Genomic DNA, 7125 nt, shown 5'->3' with positions numbered 1-7125 from the left:
AAATTCCTCCCCTCCCTCCCACCAAAAGGGGCGTGGTCTTCATGGCGTGATTGACAGGAGAGAAAATCTTAACATTTTTTAAACACTAATAACTTATTTTTCATCGATGGGAAAAATCCTCTTGTCCTGCGCAGCAGAGGGGAGTCAAGGGATATGGGGAGAAGGCAGGCACGGGTTATTGATAGGGGACGATCAGCCATGGTCACAATGAATGGCGGTGCTGTCACGAATGGCCTCCTCCTGCACCTATTTTCTATGTTTCTATGGGACTCGGGTGGCCAAAAATCACAGCCGTAAGTGGCAGGGTTTTTTTCTAAAATCAATATACAGAACAACAGGAAGTGGTCAAGATCAGACTTTTAGTAATGTAAATAGACAGTTTTGTTCAATATTTTAAAAGAAAAATATCACATTTCAAGAAAAGTTAAGACAATATAATTTCACACCATGAAGAAAATTTGCATTTGGTTTTTAAGTATACCAGTATATGTATGTATGTATATAATATATCAGCTTTTAAATCTGGTGATTTGGGAGCTCTGAGAACAGCGAGAGCCAACCTTAACCGCGAAATTAGGAAAGCAAAGCGCGCCCACGGACAGAAAATCCAGGGTTTCTTCCAGGATGATACCAACATCAGGAACATGTGGGAAGGCATCCGGGCCATAACAAACTACAAGGCCCCTCAGATGTCTTGTAAGGATGACACAGACTTTCTAAATGAACTAAATAATCATTTTGGCAGGTTTGAGGCACTGAACACCACTACAATGAGGAAATTAGAGCCTCAACCAGGAGAACAGACACTGTCTTTTGAAACTGCTGAAGTCCGCAAAATCCTGGAGGGTATTGACCAGCGAAAGGCAGCCGGACCGGATAACATACCGGGGCGTCTGCTTAGGGGATGTGCCGACCAGCTGGCTCTGGTTCTGACAGACATTTTTAACATCTCCCTGAACCAGGCCATTGTTCCATCATGTTTCAAGACATCCACCATCATACCAGTTCCCAAAAAGTCTACGATAACCTGCCTGAATGATTACCGCCCCGTAGCACTCACCACCAATAATAATGAAGTGCTTTGAGAGGCTTATTAAGCAGCACATGGTCTCTAAACTCCCCTCCAGTTTTGACCCGTTCCAGTTTGCTTATCGCCCGAACCGCTCCACAGAGGATGCTATTTCCTCTGTAGTCCACCTGAGCCTACAACACCTGGAGGAGAGGAACACCCACGTGCGGATGCTGTTTGTTGATTTCAGCTCAGCATTTAACACGATAATCCCCCAGCATCTGGTGAGCAAACTGGCACCCCTAGGTTTCAATACCATACTATGCAACTGGATCCTGGATTTCCTTTCTGAAAGACCCCAGTCTGTGCGGGTGGGGAAGTACACCTCCTCGGTCATCACACTGAGCACCGGATCCCCTCAGGGCTGTGTCCTGAGTCCGCTGCTCTTCACATTGATGACACATGACTGTGTCGCCAGGTCCACTACTAACCATATCATCAAATACGCGGATGACACAACAGTAGTGGGCCTCATCCGTAATAACGACGACCAGGCATATAGAGAGGAGGTGGAACAGCTCGTGAGCTGGTGCAGCAGGAACAACTTTCTCCTAAATGTGAACAAAACCAAGGAGATTGTCGTCGATTTCAGAAGGAAAATTCAGCCCAGTCACACTCCACTTTGCATCAACAACTCAGCAGTGGAGCAGGTGAAAAGGATCAAGTTCCTGGGGGTGCATATAACGGACACCTTAAACTGGTCCACAAACATTACATCTCTGGCAAAACGGGCACAGCAGCGGTTGTACTTCCTCCGCAGGTTGAGAAGTTTACACCTCCACCCTCCCATCCTCGCCACTTTCTACAGAAGCACAATTGAGTCGGTCATGACCAGCTGCATCTCTACGTGGTGCGGCAGCTGTACAGCTGCGGACTGGAAGTGCCTTCAGAGAGTGGTGAGGACAGAGGAAAAAATCATTGGGACTTCTCTTCCTTCCATCATGGGCATGGGGTACAAGCGCTGTCTGATTAGAGCTAAGGGCATTACCAGAGCCCCCACACACCCACAATTTGGACTGTTTATACTGCTTAACTCTGGGAGGAGGTACCGCAGCATGAAGAGCGGGACAACCAGGTTCTGCAACAGCTTCATCCCCCAGGCCATAAGATTACTGAACAATCAACAAAACCGAGGCTAGAACTTTTTAAATATCGACACTTTTTAAAAACTTTTTATATATATTTATTTTACAGAACCATGCACATGAGGCATTTTTATGGACGCACCTAGCACTTTTACTTTTACTATTTACTTGATTGGAGAGTCAAATGCAACGAAATTTCGTTCAAGGTGCACTGTGTCTAGGTGTATATCTGAATGACAATAAAGTTTTCATTCATTCATTCATTCATTCATTCATTCATTCATTCATTCATTCAATATGTAAATTAATAATGCAATTATAATTGGGAAATGATTAAAATACTCTAATTCAAAACCATCATTCACTTGGGGACAGTTCACCCTGTTTTATTGGGAGGGGTTGTTTTAAAAAATGCCGATTTCAATTGCTTGACAACATTCAAGTTCTTGATTAGTAAGGGTGTCAGAAGGTTACGGGAAGAAGGCAGGAGAATGGATTTGAGAGGGAAAAATAGATGACATAATTGAATGGTGTTGTAGCATTGATGGGCCTTAATAGCTTAATACTGCTATGATTTATGATTTGAAAGAGAATAGATTAGTTGGAGGCAGTCAGCATGACTTTGTTCACAGCAGGTTGTGTTTTATTAACGTGTTATTAACTCGGCGGTGGAGCCTCAGCGGCAAGGGGAGCCTCGGCGCTGGTAAGGCTTCGCGATGAGCGGGAGGGGAAGACAATGGGAACCCGGCATAGGTGGATTGCCGTGAAGAACAGTGGAGGACCCGGCGTGTGGGGACCGCCGTGAAGAACAATGGAGGACCCAGTGTGGGGGGACCGCCGTGAAGAACAATGAGGGGGGGGGGGGGTGGGAGACATTCTAGTTTTAGAATCCTCTGCCCAGGAAATAAGCCTTCATTCCGGTTAAGGTGCTGTGCACACGGCAACAACAGTCACTTGTATTTTTTTTTCCACTTAATTTAACTTTAATTTCAAGTTTTCGTGTTCCTTGTGTGCTATGACTGTTGGCAGACCAATTTCCCTCCGGGCATGAATAAAGTTCGTATCGTTTAAGGTTTTTTTCAGTGACAAAGGTGATCAATGATGATACGGTAGTGGATGATGTTTACGTGGATTTTAGTAAAGGATTTGACCTGGAGTTCCGCAGGGATCCGACTGGGACCACTACTATTTGCAACACATATAAATGACTTTGAAGCAAAGGAAGACAGGTTGGTAAATAAATTTGCAGATTGCTGGGGCCGCAGACTGAGGAAGTACACAGTGGGATACAGATCAGGTACACAAGTGGGTGGTGAAATGGCATAGAAACAGAAAATATATGCAGGAGTAGGCCATTCGGCCCATCGAGCCTTCGAACAATTCAATATGATCATTGCTGTTCATCTAAAATCAGTATCCAGTTTCCTGCCTTTTTCCCCGTATCCATTGATTCCTTTAGTCCAAAGAGCTAAATCTAACTGATGGCAGATGGTGTTTGATCCGAACAAATGTGTAGTGTTGCACTTTGGGAGGTCAAATGTAAGGGGAAAATGTACAATTAATGGCTTGACACTAAACAACATTAATGTACAGAGGGGTCTTGAGGTCCAAGTTCATAACTCCCCAAAAGTGGCAACATGAGTAAATAGAGTGATAAAGAAGGCATATGGTATGCTTGCTTTTTCGGCCGGGGGGCATTGAGTATGAATCAGGAAGTAATTATGCAGCTTTATAGGATGTGCACAAGCCCATGCTGACTGTCCCCAATTAACCCATCCCCTTCCAAATGAGAGTATATCCTGTAAATCAGGAATGGAATTACGCCACATTTGGAGTATTGTGTGCAGTTCTGGTTGCCCCATTACAGGAAAGATGTTGAGGATTTTGAAAGGGTGCTGAAGAGTTTAATAAAATGATGCCTGGATAGGTTGGTTGCAGTGAGAGGCTGGACAGGCTTGGATAGTTTTCTCAAGAAAGCCAGAGGTTGTGGGGAAACCTAACAAGTATATAAAATTATAGAGGCATGGATGAAATAGAACCTTTTTCCCAGGATGGAAGTATCAAAACAGTAGAGGGCACAGTTTTAATGTGGGACTGGTGGTTAAGCGATAGCCATATAGTTATGCATAGAATGGAGAGATATGGATTATGTGCAGGCAGATAAGAGTTAGCCTTGGCATCATGTGGGGCACAGACATTCTAGGGCTAAGGGCCTGTCTTTGTGCTATTCTATGTTCCATTGTTTGTCTTTAAAATTTGTTCAAACCTTTTAAGTTCATTTTAATTTTAATAAATATACATAAATGACATTTTAAATGCTTTTGCTTCAGTTTGTTGGCCAAGATATTGAGAATATTGGATCCACCACCGGGGTTGACTGGTGCAGGATCCGAGGACCTTATCATTGAACTCTCGAAGAGCGCAGTGCTGGGCTCTGTTTACATTACAGGGAACAGTACAGCACAGGAACATACCCTTTAGCCCACAATGTATCTGCCAAACATAATGCTAAATTAAACTAATCTCCATCCACACATGATCCATATCCCTCCATTCCCTATATCTCAATGTGCTTAACTAACATCTTGATGCCATTTCCTATCAACTTTCTACTATCACCCTGGTAGTGTGTCACAGGCACCATTGTGTAAAAAAAAAACCTTGCCCTATATAAAATTGATTGATATCCATCCATCCATCCATCCATCAAAATTCTTACAAACTTACAAAATTCTTAAGGGGTTGGACAGGCTAGATGCAGGAAGTTTGTTCCCGATGTTGGGGAAGTCCAGAACAAGGGGTCACAGTTTAAGGATAAGGGGGAAATCTTTTAGGACCGAGATGAGAAAAACATTTTTCACACAGAGAGTGGTGAATCTATGGAATTCTCTGCCACAGAAGGTAGTTGAGGCCAGTTCATAGGCTATATTTAAGAGGGAGTTAGATGTGGCCCTTGAGGCTAAAGGGATCAGGGGATATGGAGAGAAGGCAGGTACAGGATACTGAGTTGGATGATCAGCCATGATCATATTGAATGGTGGTGCAGGCTCAAAGGGCCGAATGGCCTACTCCTGCACCTATTTTCTATCTATCTATCTATCTATCTATCTATCTATCTATCTATCTATCTATCTATCTATCTATCTATCTATCTGTCTGTCTGTCTGTCTGTCTGTCTGTCTGTCTGTCTGTCTGTCTGTCTGTCTGTCTGTCTGTCTGTCTGTCTGTCTGTCTGTCTATCTATCTATCTATCTATCTATCTATCACTTATTAAAAGTCTGATCTTGTACGTGTGTATATGTGGTTGTCTTTACATCTTTGCAAAAACACTGGTAATTATTACATTTTTATATATTCTGATTGACATTTATCCCCTCGAGGCTGAGAGCACATTCACTGAACATTTTATGATTTATTACTGATTAAAAGTAAGAAGTTTAAAAACATTAAAAAACTTTGAATTTAAAATGACCAGCTTTCACTGATGACGTCACAATGGTTCGGCCAGCAGTGATCAGCTTCACTGAAGATTTCATCCTATATTTCATGTTATTCGCGATTAAAGCTTTAAAAATCCCAACTTTCACAAGATTTTTACTGTTAAAATCATTCCTGCCACCTTCCAACACACTTTAATACAATGTTGCGACACAGGAACACTCTGAACTTTTCACCTCACAGGAGGGGGAGGGCAAATTACTCTTGCGACACGCAGGGCAAGTGCAATTGGAATTTTAATTAAAGCCCACTGCTGAGGGAGACAGGGTAGTGCTGGAATCTTAAGTTTGGGAATAGTTTGAGTTGGAGGACCACGCCTCCCGTGGGGAGCAGACCCAACAGGTCTGCACTTGGTCTAGTATATCTATCTATATTACTAAAAGTCTGTTCTTGACCGGTTTTGGCCATCTCTGCTGCGATTTCCGAGAGAACGCCGCCACCTACGGCCGTCGTTTTTGGCCACCTCGCTCAGAGCCCCCCTCTGCCGCTTGTGTGCCGAGGATTTTACCCATCAATTAAAAATGACAGAGATATTATTGTTTTTACAAAATTCCCCATTCTCTCTGCTGCCCCCGCTGGCGGCAGGGGGGAGGGACTATAAAACCAGGAAGTGGTGTGCCTCACTCACTCTTCAAGATGGAAGAAGGCAGAGGGTCACGTTTCTCTGAGCTGTGAATAACACTGAACACATGTCTACTCAAATGTAAGTGCCCTTAGTGGTTCTAAAATGATTGCAGAATGTGTCTATTGGTTCTAAAGCTTACAAAAAAAGTATCTATTGGTTTTAAAGCTCGCAAAAAAATGTCTATTGGTCCTAAAGCTTGCAAAAAAATGTCTATTGGTTCTAAAGCTTTCAAAAAATGTCTATTGATTCTAAAGCTTGCAAAAAGTGTCTCTATTGGTTCTAAAGCTTGCAAAAAATGTCTATTGGTTCTAATGCTTGCAAAAAAATGTCTATTGGTTCTAAAGCTTGCAAAAAAATGTCTAGGTTCTAAATCTTGCAAAAAGTGTCTATTGGTTCTAAAGCTTGCAAAAAATGTCCATTGGTTCTAAAGCTTGCAAAAAATGTCTATTGGTTCTAAAGCTTGCAAAAAAAATGACTATTGGTTCCAAAGCTTGCAAAAAATGTCTATTGGTTCTAAAGCTTTCAAAAAATGTCTATTGGTTCTAAAGCTTTCAAAAAATGTCTATTGATTCTAAAGCTTGCAAAAAGTGTCTCTATTGGTTCTAAAGCTTGGAAAAAATGTCCATTGGTTCTAAAGCTTGCAAAAAAATGTCTATTGGTTCTAAAGATTGCAAAAAAAATGTCTATTGGTTCCAACGCTTGAAAAAAGTGTCTCTATTGGTTCTAAAGCTTGGAAAAAATGTCCATTGGTTCTAAAGCTTGCAAAAAAAATGTCTATTGGTTCTAAAGCTTGCAAAAAAATGTCTATTGGTTCCAACGCTTGAAAAAAGTGTCTCTATTGGTTCTAA

This window comes from Amblyraja radiata, chromosome 11 (assembly GCF_010909765.2).
Source record: "Amblyraja radiata isolate CabotCenter1 chromosome 11, sAmbRad1.1.pri, whole genome shotgun sequence".
In the NCBI taxonomy this organism is placed as follows: Eukaryota; Metazoa; Chordata; class Chondrichthyes; order Rajiformes; family Rajidae; genus Amblyraja; species Amblyraja radiata.
The sequence above is the reverse complement of the archived record's forward strand: the minus strand, read 5'-3'. Positions refer to the sequence as shown.